This window comes from Juglans regia, chromosome 12 (genome assembly GCF_001411555.2).
Source record: "Juglans regia cultivar Chandler chromosome 12, Walnut 2.0, whole genome shotgun sequence".
Lineage (NCBI taxonomy): Eukaryota > Viridiplantae > Streptophyta > Magnoliopsida > Fagales > Juglandaceae > Juglans > Juglans regia.
In genome coordinates this window covers 1,178,477-1,195,035 of record NC_049912.1, presented here as the reverse complement: position 1 = coordinate 1,195,035, position 16,559 = coordinate 1,178,477, and positions in this window count along the sequence as shown.

Sequence of the window (16,559 nt, the reverse complement as noted above, 5' to 3'; positions counted from 1 at the left end):
ATCAGCATGAAAACGCACGCATTACTACTACTATTTGACATTGACCTTGTCCCATGCAGATTCGTTAGAGAATCCGAGGCCCAATTTAATTATTCGGGGGCCAGGCTGATCTAGCTACTAGCTAGGGCCTTGAATGCATCAGGCAGCCTTATGATCATCATTCCAAGATTTCCAAAACCTTCTTCCAGCTCAAATTAGTATCTGTCTACTTTTATCCATTTCTAGCTCTCAGGATTAGTACGAGATGGGATTAGATGATATATAAAATATGATAAGAGATAAAAGTTAAATAAAATATTAATAAAATATAATATTTTTATTTTTATTTTTATTTTAAAATTTAAAAAAATTAAATTATTTATTATATTTTATATAAAAATTTAAAAAAATTATAATTATTAAATGCGAGATCATCTCATCTACCAAATCAAACCAAACCATGCCTTAGAGCTTCCTTTCAAATCCGACCAAAACACTTTCTACATTTCCTTTGAATAGATTGACATGGCCATACAAGAAGGAAACTACAAGCCTATAAAGAGATAAGAGAAGAAAAAATTTATTCATCATTTCAACTCTCATCATTCCATGTTATGGCATTAGAGGATAGGTTTACAAATTAAATGTAATAAATAATTTCCAATCATCTAATGCCACATCATAGGATGATGGAAAGATGATGAAAGTTAGGATAATAAGTAGTATTACTCTTGTGTCTCTTTCCTTTCGCTCTTGTTGCAGTTTCTTTCTTCATTTTTCTTTACCCTTTTATACTCACAAATTAGCATAGAGAAATCATGCATTTTCTATATACGTACCTCGTTAACGTAACAGTATTTGATTGGCAAGAAAAGTATATGTAGAAATCAAATTTCTTATAAATCAAATAATGTTGGCTTGCAAATATAATTTTTTTCGGAGTGACGTAACAAGAGAATTAATGAGACCGTCTGTCAAATAATATCTGGCTTGCAAATAACGGCAAATGTTAAAACTTTCTAAAAAAGTCTTAAAAATTTATGTGATTGGTGACACATTAACAATATATATTGGTTTGACTTTTTTCCTTAAATTTTAAACTCTTGATACATAAATTTGTAAAACTATTATGCGGGTTCCTTCTTCGAACCTTTGTTTGATTTTTGGCCTTTTCTCACACGCCTCTCTACTTGTTCAGATAAAGATGCTGCTCATTGACCAGCCTTTGATCCTAGAAAACCCGAGCAGAAGGTGTTTGCGCGCGAGTATGGAGATAGGTCGAAACTAGAGGCCGATGACCATGTCCTCTTCCTCGGTTTGCCTCTCGACTTTCTGCCGAGAATACAGTTGAGTTTGGAAGAAAATGACACGTGCGACAATCTCATATACAGCTAATGAAAATACTGGTCCAGCCATACATAGAAGTAGTGGACAGGGAATTACTCGTATGCATGGAATAATTTTTTATTACAATCACACTCGAAAGTGGTATGAACGAATGGGGGCGTACAGAGAGTCAAGCTGATGTCGGCCCAATTTCATTTCCATTTGGGCTCAGATCCTTAACCCAAGCGTTGAAAAAGCAAATTCAATGCGGCTAAAAATGTTTCCCACCAAGTGTGGGCCCTCTGTGGTCTACATAATAAGGTCTCAAAGAGGAAGTAGTGGCTAAGATCTTTTTGGGCTGTCAAACACCTACTTGTATAAACAGCCCGGGCCCATATCCGATGCAATTTGAGAGGTTTCTTCACGACGAACGAGGAAACGCGTCATGTCTTAAAAGCCATTGATGAGGCAACAGCTGTATGTAACCTAATCAGTTTCCTCCTACTTTTCTCTCTCTGTCTCTCTTGCCCTCACTGCTGCATGTGACATTGCGACTGACCCGTCTCTCCTCTCCTCCACACACAGCTCACTGCCTCTTAAACCCCTAGTACTTCTCTCTTTTATCTCTCCCCATCCCTCTGGCTATCCATGGCGTATCCAGCTTTTCCCAAGTTTCTCCTCCTTTGCCTGCTCTTTGCTATAGTCATGAGTGTGGGTCCGTGTGCTCGGGCTCAGCTTGAGGAGACGAGCCTGAAGCTGATGTCGGAGGCGTTTGAATGGCCTACAACTATGTCATCACCGTACGACGAGTTTGACAACTTGGGCGAGGAGGGGGGAGAGGTGGATATAGACGGTGGGTCGCTCGGGATGCGTAGGTCTCTGTTCTGGCGGAGAGTAATGAGGTACTACATCTCGTACGGTGCGCTCACTGCCAACAGAATCCCGTGCCCACCTCGCTCAGGACGGTCCTACTACACCCACAACTGCTTCAAGGCAAGTGGCCCGGTCCACCCTTATACCAGAAGCTGCTCGAGTATCACTCGCTGTAGGAGATGAGAAAACAAGTATATTTGTCTATTTTCGAAGTGTTTATTTGTTTGATTTGTGTTAATGGGTATGTGTGAGAACCGCTAGGGTGATAACGTGTTGTTACCCATATTGGCAGTGTGATTTTTTGGGTATTTAAATTTAATTTGGTGAGAAATTTGTTGATGGGCATTGGTTTGATGCTGCATGTATGTATTGGTATTGTTCTCCGTGTGTGTAGAGAATTGCTTTGCTCATGATTGAATGTTAAGAAATAGCCTCATTTTGTTGCTCTAATCACCATTTTTATAAAGGTTGAAGCGTTGAGTACTGAATCTGTACATAGGCTTGAAGAATTCGAGTGCTATGACGGGCTTTTATATAGGTTGATTTGATGGAAAGTATTGTCCATGAACTTTAGAAAAAGAAGATTACATGGGAATTCCACAGTTTTTGTTTTGGGTTGTGTTTGAATTTTCTCTATTCTTGTTCTGTAGTTTATAACTTTATATTAGGGTGGGCATTGTCTGATATCGCAATCCTTGTTAAATCCACGTACAAGCCAAGCAGGGGGGCCTTGATGAGGCTTTCCCGGTCCATGCTTTCTACTTTGATTCCTGCCTTTAGGATTACATGTTCTGTGCTCTTTAGTTTTTGGTCCCGCAACTGTTCTTATACCAATCTTGTTAGCATCAGATCTTTGAAACATGAGAAACCCAATTTGATAATTGACAATAAAAAACAAAAAAAAATGATGCTTTTGATGTTTATGAGATGTTTCAAATATCTACATCTTGCTGGAGTGAAATTTTGAAACTGTGAACTATTTCTTGTTATGGTTAGTTCGGATGGATAGATTTGAGAATAGGATTTGGATTTTGGACATCAAAATTCAAAGTTCTTGTCTGGATCGTGTATCAAAATTTGGATTTGGATTTGCACCAAAACCAAACAAGCTTTTAAATTTTTCAAAATCTTGGATTGAAATCATGGTTGATTTGAATTTCAAATCCAAATTCAACTGGCAATGTTATATGCTACATTCTCTTCTCACTCTTATTATAGTTTACCGATATAACTTTATTTATGAACCATTAGATGAGTTCTAGTAGGGAGATAAAGAGTTCTGCTAAGGAAAGGGTCACATGAACAGTATAATCACCGTTCATGTCTTAAGCACTTTTGATGAAGACAAATGCAGGAGGTAAATTATCCAAAGAAGTTCAGAGTATCCTGATTCATTGTTTTTGTGTGAATGTTTATTTAGTCGTAGTTACAAAGTCATGACTACTAGGGCTGTTCAAAAAAGCCGCATGCCCGGCCCGACCGAATTACCGACCCGACCCACACCGGAAACCCGATCCGTTTGAGGTGTAAAAAGGGAACCGGTTATAACCGATACCCATTTGCTTTTTAATCGGGTAATACTTGATACCCGTTTTTAGCCGAAAACGGCATCCAAAGGGCACACTCTCTCAATCCTTCATAGATTTCACTCTCTCCCAATCCCTCAAAGCCAATGCTGACTTCAGATCAATTCACGTAATGGTCTTCCCATTTACCCTTGCATGGAGGTAGCTGCTCTCTCTCCCAAATAGCGGCCTCCTCTTCCTCTTTCACAACAGCTGAACCTCGCGGGATTGGCTTAGAAAGGCTGATATTGCCCTACCAACCAGCTTAATTGCAGGTAAATCCTTGTTTCCTTCACTAGCTCCAATCCTTTTCACCAATCGGACTCTAGTCTATAATTCACAAGTGAGGTCCTTGCTCAATGAGCATTTCTTGTTTGGCTCAACCCATTTTATGTATCTGGGCCTTTTTGTTTTTAATTGGTATCCCGAAATTTGATTGTACAAACCTTTTGGATCTGTATATACTAAGATTTATCTATCTTTTGGTGAGCTTCTTCAATTTGTTGGGTACTGTAGAGTTTCAGAAATAATGGGTATTTATCTATTTGGTCATTTCTTGAGAGTTCTGCGATAGCAGCTTTGATGGTGGTAAGGTTAATAATGGGTTTTGATTAATTAAGGAACCCTTGAAAAGAGCATGGAGATATTCAGATTTTGATCCTATTTTGAAAGAAAAACCGAGAACTAATGTGGATGAAACCGAGCACCAATGGGTTTTCTTTGATAATGTCAAGATTGATGTCAGGAGGGTTCTTGATGTTCTCGAGCAAGATGGCCCATGGTTTGATACGAAATTGGCTCTAGACGAATTGTATGTAAGGCTTTCGGGGCTTCTCATCAAGGGAAGTTCTATTGGGGATTTTGCAGAATGTACATCATATTTGTTCCTGCTTTGATTGCTGTAAACTAAAAAATAAATATATTAAAAAATAATTATCATAATAATAATAAAACAGGTCGGGTCGGAATACCCATTTCCCGAAAGTATTTTCGGGTCGGGGTATTTGGTTAGTCGTTTAAACGGAATAGATCACTGTCGGGTCGGGTCTGGGAACAGCCCTAATGACTATAGTCTCCATTTGGTTGCCATTTTGAATCTTTGATAGCTTGTAGGAGGTAATTCATGCCTACGAAAACGCTGGAAAATGGAGTACTGGGTCTCAGTCAGATCTCACCCCTAGTTTGTCTTAGCTTCTTACATAATTGTGCTGGGCTGGGCTTTTAGTTTGGACTCGTTAATATCTCCGTCTGTTTACAAGATTGTTTATCAACATAAACAACATTCTCAATGAAAACAGGAGAACTATGCCACCTAAGTTGCATATCTTGAATCGATATCGATCATGCATGTCTTGCAAGTCGCTGTGCAGCTACATTTGCTAACCGATTTCCATGCTGTAATCTGCAATGAGGGAAGCTTTGCATCAATCTTCAAGTTTCAGAGACAACAGTTCTTATAAAAGTAAATGACTCATCACCCTTGTTAACCTCCTCCACCAACAAAAGCCTGACGATCACTTTCAATAATAATGTTTTGGATGCCAATGTTCATACTAAACTGGAGACCTCTCAAAAAAGCCATTGACTCAACATTTTCTGGTTCAAGAAACCTATTTTCAATTCTGCTGAGGGCCATAACTACATCACCCAATGAATTCCTTAGGATTGCACCAACACCTGTCTTGTTATAATCAAAGAATAATGCCCCATCGATGTTTAACTCGAATCAATTTTCTGGTACTGGAGGTGACCACCTATACTCAAGATTTCTGGGTGACTCCCTGCTGTTGCAAACCAGTGACAGACTTGCGTTTCTGAGAAAGAGTAAAAGAATAAGGAATATACAAATTATTTGATCATCGGAGGACACCTTCAAAATCTCCCCGAGATTAACATGATCTCTATTATTTTGCAAGATACGCTCCACCAATAATATCCCCCAAAAGTTCGTGGGCCTACTACTTTAGATTAGAAAATCAACTGTCTTCATGAATTATCTGATAAAAGACCGATTCTTTTTTTATTTTTAGGATATTTTTTTGCTCATGTTGGGGGCGAAGAAATTAAACAAAAAAAAAAAAAAAAAAAGAATAGCAAGTTGAGCTTTGTGAGATGAATCGGGACAGAAAACTTGGTATTAATGGATCCTAAGACTTCCAAAACTCCCTAAAACTCCCTAAGACAATTTGGTATTAATGGACCATTACGTTATTGGCGGTTCTAACTCTATAATTTCATAATGGTCTTTGACTAAACCTGCCAACTTTTTACGACCTAAATATTAGGCACCTTGAGATCAGCTTCCCGGAAAGTACGTACGTACGTACATGCATGCTTAATTTGAGCAATGAATTACTCGGACTAGTAATTTGAATGCTCTCTGATCTATCTCCCCCAGATATGGATACTCTGAATTTGGACCCGTGCCTAAAAATCCAACAGACTTGCGGCTGCGCGCAACAATTTCATCATCACACGATTACCGGGCTTTTCAGCTTCTATATATTCAATACGAGTAATCAGTAACGTCACAGTTATGAATTACATAAGTACTGTATAATTATTTTAAAAATTTATTATAAAAAATTAATTTTTTTATATAAATTTTATATATATATACTTTTAAAAATGTACAATATTTACACTCGATCTTGTAAATATCATTTCTCACAAGATCCATCAAGCATAAAAAATCCGAAAGGGATGGAACACTGCATGATTGCATCAAGGATCGATGGAGGAAATCTACTTTTAGTGTGGGGTTCAGGTGAAATATTAGTGAAATGTTAAATTATTAAACTGGGACCCATTTTAACATTTTGCTGATGATCAGAACTGTAGCTGAAAGTAGAACACAGACATGCAAAGTGAATAGGACAAAGCTATTTTGCCTTTCAAGTTATATCGCAATGTACTGCTTGATATACTGCAAAGTGAAATATTAAATCACTATTTTGGTATTTTTTTTTTAAATATATTAAAAAAATATGAAAAAAAAAAATAAATAATAATAATTAGCGGTAGTTAAGAGGCTAGGAGCCCGCTCGAGTGAAGATATAGCGTCTGTAATAGGAGGGGGGGTCAAATCAAACACGGTTGGCCATGCCGTGGGCCACGACGTCGACCCAAGCAAAACATCAGTAGAAATTAGAATAGAGCTGCTGAGCAATTTGAATGGGACCCGCGCACGCAAAGTTACAGAGGAGATGGACCCTGAGACGAGCGGTGACCAACTCTTGTTGCACCCACCACCGGTAAGAACAACATGCAGTTTGGTGTGGGGCTCGTCTTCTTTATTTGTAAACCGTAGGTTCATGCATTCGCTTTGGTGGCATGCATCATCTGTCGCTCGCTCACGTCGGCTTCGACGTGAACCGACAAATCCCATGAGCACTATTTTTTCTCGTGTATGGACATTAACTTGACGGCGATCGAGCCTGATTTTTTGGGCTTTAAGTAATTCAACTTGTACAAATATCATCTTATGGACGCTAATAATTTATAGCATTAATTATATATCTCCACATATATATATATATAGGTACGTTATGGTACCGGGGCGTGATGTTGTTGCAGACAGCATTGGTGAAAAGTAGGTCGACAAGGATAGATATACTTTTCTTGACGTCGAAATAGGGTATTTTTTCCTGTGAACAATTTTTTTTTTTTCTTGTCAACATTAGTTATTACGGTTTCTATTATACAAAGCTGTTTAGTTCATCTTGATGTGTTGATGTGCTACTATTACTCATATTATATATATATATTAATAATTAAATGATTTTATCTTCTTTTTTTAATAATAAGTTTAAAAATTGATGGATAAGAATATATATACGATGGTATATATATAGCATTTTCCTAAAAGACATGCACCGTAAAGATGACATGATCATGTGATGCTATCTTCACTACAATAAATATGGTTTTTTGGGACAAAAAGTTTCGTTCCAAAAGACTGGATTATATTTTAGGATGAAAAAAAAAACGTCTCAAGGTTGTTCCAATAAAACTGTCCAAAAAAATATCTTTTGGGATAAAAATCATAAATTCATCTAAAGAAATATCTTTTGGGACAAAATTTAGCTGGACCGTTCAATCACAGCTGAATGAAATTTTTTTTTTGGGCGATTGAAATTCGTCTCAGGAAGTCGTTCGAACAATATGTCTATTCAAACGGACACTTCATGATCGGTTGATCAATACCAGTCCGTTTGACCAAATACACATGAAAAAACGTTCGAACAAACAAATTAATGATCAAACGTAAATTAAGTTGTTCGAACGTGTTTGGGACGGAAAGAGTAAATTGCATGTTCAAAAGGCGCACAACTTTTTTTACCGTTCGAACTCTAACTTGTGAGATTCAAACTGTTGTGTTCAATATATATATGTTCGAACGTTTGATGATCGTTCGACGGGTTAGTATTTTCATAGAGAATAATAATTTAAAACCAAATAGATGTTTATATTTCAAAAATATATTACAAATTGTTCAATATAAATAAAACTAATCTAATAAGTCAAAACTAAATAAATAAAATAGTAATAATACTAATAATGTTATCAGGACATAATTGTTCAATATGCAAAACACGAAAATCAATTATTTGGAAGCCTGAATTGTTGCATAAGCGTCTGCATTTGGAGTTGCATCTCTCTTTGTTGATCTTATTTTTTTATGCACATTTCCATGTCTGCTTGTTTCATCAATTGAGCATCTAACTCATGCTGTTTTGCAATCAATTCTTCAATCCTAGAATTCACATTCTCTAATGCAATGACAGTAGTACTTGATGTTGATGAAAAGCCTGAAGGATTTACACAGCGACCCAAATCCTTCAAATATCCTAAACGTTGATCTAGAACTTGTGTAAAAATTTCAATATTCATTGTTGATGAATTCTGATCTGATGCAGTTTCAGTACGAAAGGGTAACTATTTTATCTTACACATAACATATAAAATTAATATTGACACAATAATTTAAATATATTTAATTAAAAAAAATTCTTACATAATTCTCACGAGTATCGGAATGAGTACACTCTCTATTATTATTAGTATGCAATGCAATATATAATTTTATCAGATCATAATTGGTGTCTGACTCTTTCTACAAGAGACATTGTTAAGATATAAATTTAATATTAAAAACAAACTATATAGAATAAAAAAAGAGTACACTACCAATTTCAGAGATATGCGATAAAAAGATCTTGAGCCTGCATGATAATAAATCTTCAACTTCGATTTATTTGTTTTCTTTATAGAATTTCGCTCCTACATAGAAGTTGTAAAAATTAGTAAGTAAAAATTGCAAATAGAACACATAAAAAATTCATTTAATTTACCTTATATGATGGATCATCAAACATATCGTAAAATTTTTCTCAATCTTCAGGTCGAACATCCTGAAAAGGATTCTGTCATGTATCTTCCTTGTTCTCGTACTTCTTATAATGCTCGTGACACATCGCCTTATACTTGTGGAATGCATTACATATCTGCTCATCGACAATCTTATGCTTATCTCTCCGACCAAAATTTAATTCGAAATCATCTTTAAAAAAGTATATACACAAAGATATTATCATTTAGAATATCAAATAATATCAATATAAATTTATTATTTAAATATGACTTACCAAACAACATTTCTTTATAAGCTCTTTTACATTTTGCGGGACTTTATGTCATGAACTCGTAGCTATAGGTGCATAAGTCCGTGTAAGAGCACCCACATGCAATGCAAGCCAAGCTGCTTGTTGTCTCTCGCCTCCAATATGTTCATCAGGAATGTTAACCTTAATCTTACCCATTTTACGATATTTCTCCAACGTTACGCCTTTAGTAGTACTACCTCGTCTGTGACGAGATTGCATTGTTATCTCTATGAAATAATATTTAGTTATTTATCTTGTATCAATTATCAATTATCTTAATTGAAAAAATGAGTATTAACTATTTACCTTGTTCTATAGAGTCAGTCTCTAATGGAAAGTCAGACGAAGAGTTAGGAACAAGTGAAAATGGGATGCAAACTTTCTTCCTCTTTGATGGCATAATTGCGAAATACTGAATAACGTGAACACAAAACCGGTCAATCATCTGTATCAGTTTCATCTATAGATTCACTCTCATCATGATTTGTAAATACTTCAGATGACTTAACACTTTGGTCAACTGTCGCCTCAACTATTTCAACCTCAATATCTTCCATATGTAATGTGATCATCTCAAATTGGCTCAAATTCACAAATAAGTTAAAGATATGTTGATTCTCTTAGTATGTTTCTTGAGTAGATCAGGGATAATATTCTTCATCTTGTCCCTCCACCTCAAGGATAACATAAAAAATATTTCTAGGAAAAAACTTTTGTACTACTTGCTATTGATTTCCTAACTTTTGTACTACTCGTTTGGATAGTAAGATGAGATGAGATGAGATGAGATGAGATGAGATGAAGTTGAAAATTGAATAAAATATTGTTAGAATATTATTTTTTAATATTATTATTGTTTTGAAATTTGAAAAAGTTAAATTGTTTATTATATTTTGTATGAAAATTTAAAAAAATTATAATAATAAGATGAAATAAAACCATTTCTGAAACCAAACAAAACCTAACACTTCTCGTTAAATTAAGTTAGTGTCCTATGTAAACAATGAAAAACATATATATATATATATATATATATATAATGAGTTAGGATTTGAGAAAAGCTGTAGCATTACTCTACACGATCTTTAATTAGTCATATCTAATTTCCAATTCATTCTGAATTAATTTAATAAATTTACCGTGCATGAACACATAAAATAACGGGGCAGGGTATTACTAATACCATAATTAAATATTTCGACGGAGACGTAAATTAAAGAACCTATTCAAAGCATTATATACATGCATCCTTTTTTCTTCTGATGAATTAATGATCATGAGCAAATCACGTTTTTTCCAATTACTTTTGTCTTTTATTTGGACGGAGGCAAATTAAGGAGCTGTATGTGTCGAACTCATGTAAATGTCATAAAGTGAACCTTCACATGCTGTGGACTAGTTAAAGCATGCATGCACCACATGAGGGCGCCGGCATTGCTTAAAGTACATCAATTAGATCTTTTATTTACAGCTTGATGCATGGCCATTGCCAAATTAGCATTCTAGTAGTACTACTACTTGATTGTCAAGAGAAGATTGATATAAACCAATGCCGTAACAACAAATTAGACCACCCCAGAAAATTATTTGAAGCGGCAAATTCGAGACACATTCAGAGTACTGATCAATGGGATGCCTTACCCAGCGACTTGCACCCGATAATATTGACTTTTCGCCATAACTTTCATGCAAAGAAATGCTTGAGAAATGATGAGCAAAAATAGGATATCCCATCACATGATTTTACGTAAGCTTTGTCCCATGTTTTAATGTTTAACGTATATATGCTTGAAAATAACACATGACTGGTAAAGGTTGGCCGGCACCCTTGTCTCCATCTTAAGTGATGCTAAATTGCAGACTGTCAGGTACAAGTGGGCTGCCTTTCAGCTAAAAATAAGCAGCAAGATGTATAGTTGAGCACGTGAGCCCGCCTTTGGTGCTCGAACCTTTTAACTAAAAACGGCTGCTATATATAGATATACATATATATTAATTCTGATTTTATGAACTCTGTGACTTAATGTAGGAAGCAAACACATGAGATCAGAAGTTGGGTCCCGAGGCCGAAAACAAGGTGCATGCAAACAGACATGATATTCTGCATGATTATCTATGAAGAACGTGGTCACATGTGGTTAGCTAGTGTTTGCAGACCAATAACGTGAACTCGATGCAGTCCCCTATAGCTAGCTACTTTACTCATCTAAAATTTAAGTTATGTTCATGATCGTGTGTATAGTACTGCTGCATTGACATGTATATGCTTCTTCACAATGGCAGCTTGCTGATGATATTGTGTGACCAGCTAGCTAGCTAGCAGCAGCTCACAGATTGGGAAATCCGGGGTACTGCATGGGTTTTCATTTTCCAGTGTGCGTACGTATAATATATATGAAGTAACTGCATGTTTAAATTAAAATTAGATATATCTCTTCTTCTTCTTCTCCCAAAACAATAAATATATATATATATATATATATATTTTTTTTTTCTTTCGTGTAGATTAAAATGTATCTTATTTAAAGGCCTAACATGATGACCTAGTTGCTCACATGACTATGAGATCAGGGGCGTGATGGTATGAACATTCTAATATATATGTATAAATTGCAACCATAATATTTCATGATGATCAGTACTAATGCGATCTTTTATGACGTTCAATTTTATCATACGTGATGATGTGATATATTTTTAATAGAATTATAATCGAAATAAATTTATATGGACAAGTACTCAACTAGAATATATGAAGGTATTGAATCATGAGATCTTATATATATTGTTTGGAAGATATAAGAAATTCGGTCACTTTCTAATAATTCAAAGAGAGTACTCCAGTTATAACATGATTTCTAAATCCTTTTAAAATATGGATTTGGATTTGGTTTACAACACGTGATCCATTTTGTTAAGAATAAATTAATTATAAACATTTTAGGTTGAAAGCGAGTTGGGTCCAAAGTTTCTGGTGCTGATCTATCACTCTATCAGCTTGTAGATCATCGAGAACAGTGATCGTGTGATACCCCATATGATATGGATAATAGTAGGTGGTATATGAGATCCCATATTGTTTAAGAATGAGAAGTTTTTGCTTTTTATAAGGTTTCAATAGGTATCCAACTGTATCATTGACCTGTCCTTTTAGAGTATAGACCATGTGGTTTGAGTCTTCCATTTGAGCATTACAAATACTATCAAAGCTGCCTATCGCAATCAGAAATGTGATACTTGAACCGTGCCACCTATAATGGACAGGCCCGATGAGGACGTCGGAAATTTAAGGAGAGTAGATTGTAATACCTCATATGATACAGATAAGAGTAGGTGGCGTATAAGATCTCACATTGCTTGAGAATGAGAAATTCTTACTCTTTATAAGGTTCCAATAGGGCTCCTGACTAGTCTTTTTAGAATATAAGTCATGTGATTTGGACCTTTCATTGGGGCGTTACATATCGCCACCCATGCCAACCGTAAGAAGCTGGTTTAGCTAGGCTTGTGTGGGTGTACACTATTTTATTTTCATTTATTTATATATACACATAAATAATGATCTACTCGTGCACATTAATTATAATATGGATAAACCCCATAAGGGAATTAGGTTAATTTGAATTCAAAATCGTGTGGGTCGTCAATGCCAATATTCTACACATCATGATACAAGTATATATGTACGCCTTAATTCGAAGATCTTTGACCCACCCTGGAAGCAAAGTTATTTAGTACTTATCCTAGTCGCGTATTCATTAATTAATTAGCAGGTCCCCTATAAATATATAAATATACATTAATAGTAACATGAGATCGAAATCAATAATATCGCTAGCTATGTAGCTTATTGTGGATCCAGTTAATTAGAATATATAGAGGAATTAATAATTACAATATCGTTTCTATTTCTTCAAGCAACAAACAAGACTAGGCCAGTACAGTATCAATGCATACATTCATGACAGTGTATAGAAAACAATGCTACGAACGTGGGAGATTGAGGCACATAAATTTACGTAGTTCGACATAATGCTTACATCTGCGGGTATTTGGAGAGGAGAAATCTACTATAATAAGCTTGTTTACCGTCTCTCATAGCCTTTCATTTCTCATTATACAATGAAGATCTTAAATATATTTGTTGGAGAAGACCCCCTCGCTGGAGCTTCCATTTGAAAGGTTGAAGAAAAAATCGAAGTCTCCAAGTCGTCTGGCCGCTTGATTTTTATCTGATCTTTTTCTCATGTGCACTTTCATAATGGTGAGGGAAGTCCACGTGTCTGACCACCTCTCTCTTTTCTATTTTCTTGTGGGTATTTTGACCTTTCTTATTATAATTAACCACCCTGCATTAATCTCCTTATTTGATTAAATTCATCATGGTAACTTGCTTGATAATTGGAGCAACATTATATAATTAAGAGCTTTGCTATGTGGTAGGTATATCCAACTAGGTACACTGCATATTATCTTTGTTTTAATTTTTTTTATTCATGCTAAACTAATTAGATTTTTCTATTCATCATTCCTACACCACATACTTGTTAAAGGGGAAAAAATAAAAAAATAAAAGCAGGTATGTGGTGTAAGAATGACGAGTACAATTTTTCATTCTACAAATTAGAGCATTGCTATTCATAAGCCTACACACACATCATATTTTTTTTTTAAGTTTTTTTTTAAATTTTTTTGGTTTTATTCTTTTTAAAACAATTTAATTCTTCTACTCATCATTTATATACTACACATTTGGTAAGAGAAAAAAATTAAAAAAATACAAAAAAGATGGTGTGTAATGTATGAAGCTTATAAATAGAATTTTTCTGTATTGGTGTAATTTTTATATATAAAATCTACATTAATTAGTATTTTTTTTTCAAATTAGAAAAAATATTTTAGACATAAAATTGTAAGAAACTCTCGTGTGTTGCCACTTAAATGAGTCCGCACGTGCAATCAGCTGAATCGTCATTAATAGCGATCACTATTAATTACTTTATATTTCTTTCTTCTGATTTCTCAAGCTATTAGTTATTTTATTAAATGATAGACTAACGAGTTTCACTTTGAAGTTTACATACCCTTCGTTTTCACTGGGAGGAGGTGTTTGGAGGTTAGTGACCTTTAATAGGCTCTGACCACCTCCTCCCCTAGCCAGCCCTAAAGGCTTTTCAATTTATATGATTTGATGTTTGTCTTTTTTTCCTAACTTTTTCTCTAGTTTTTTCTCCTTAACGCCGATCCTCCCTAAGCTACTGCCTTCCAGCAACCTCTGACCAACACGCGACGCCGGTTCAGCCTCTCTGGTCGCCAATCTTCATGCTCGCGGAAGAAAAATGCACTTATTCTCGTTGCATTTGTCGCACGCGCTACCACAGCTGTGCAGGTTTTTCAGTTGCAACCGCGTACCAGAGCGGCTTCGGTGGCCACGTGTGACCCCACGGGATTTAGAGGCCTCAGGTCCTTTAGATATGCTCGTCCATTCACCTCCTCAGGTGGCGCGTGTCCTACACACGCTACCATTGCCTGTGTTGGTCTGTTGCCGCTGACTTGGCTTGGATTACGGTTGCTATCATATGTTACCACTTTCCCTAACCAGTGATCTTGTAAGAGAGATCATGAACCTCTCCAAAAATCAACTCCAGACAATATGTGATAGTGCACCCGCCACCTTTACCGCTTCCAGGAGAGGAACTACCGTCACCATTGTTCCATTGTAGTTCCATTGTTCCTACTAGTGGTAATTCTATTGTTCACTTTTTTGCAAACACATTTCTGTCTTTTTATAAGACGATGTCCTATTGTAGAACATGGATAGGGACCAAGAAATTGATCCCAAATAAACTTCATCCCCTCCTCATGTATCACCACTTTGTACTATTTCTTATTACTTTGGGGTGATTGTTAGGGAACTCCACTCCCTTTTTATGTATCACTTTTTCTATTTAATGAAATTAATTTGTTTAAAAAAAAAAAAAAGACTAGCGAGTTTCACGTGGTTAAGACTATTATTAGTTGTTTTTTGTTCCACTTTTATACGATGGATAGGATCTTCTCATGATCACCATCACGTACGGCTAAAATAATTTAGAGGACCAATGTGTTTCATTAATATTAATACCTTGATTTGATAACATTAGTGGAGGTAAATAACTTGTGATCAAAATTGCTCGAGTCTAGTTCATGCTCGTGACAATTTAGTTAGATCTACTCATTGAGTGTAAGAAAACATAATCGACCCGATGATTCATATCACCAACTAATTGAGTCTGGTGTCGAAAAAAATAAATTGGATTAACTTCAAGAAAAATGATATTTACAATTTTAAAATATGTAAGTCCAGCACAATTCCTTTCAAAAATATGGGTAAATTTATGATCAACATAAAATAAAATAAAAAATCAGTTTGTTAACGATGGACCTCAATTTTTTTTTAAAAAAAAAATGCATAGTGCACACCCTAAAACTAGAAGTGGAAAATCGTGTTTTCAGGTTGTGTTCATATCGTGTCAAGTCATGAACATTTGACTATATAGATCAATCCGAATCTAACCCGTTAAGTTAAACATGACAAACTTTCAAATCTTAACTCAACCCATTTAGATAACGGGTCGTGTCGTATCACTCGTTTTAACTCGTTTAATAATTAATTAGAAATATATTAACACGACACAAATCATTTAAACCCTTTTGTTTTATGTGAATGTGTTAAACTAAAATGCATAATTCATTTGACCTAATTAATATAATTTCACATAAAAGTTAAAATTTATATTTATTAATAACCACAATATTTTAAAATATATATTAATATTTTTCAAAGTTTAACATATAATAAAATCAATATTACAAATCATACAATAACAAATATGATCATAGGTATAAAATTACAATATTAACAATAAAAACAATAAAAAAATTCAAAATAAAATAGGTTGATTTCATGTTAAGTAAGTTTATCTGTTTATAAATCGTGTTTTAACGGGTCAATTTGTTTAAATCCGAACATATTAACATTAAACTCAAAATTGTTAATTTAGTATCGTATTCGTATTAAATTCACAGATCGTGTCACATATTATCGTTCTTACCGAAAACTATATCTAACATTACTCCGAATAGTATCAAATAGTGAGATATGCAGTAG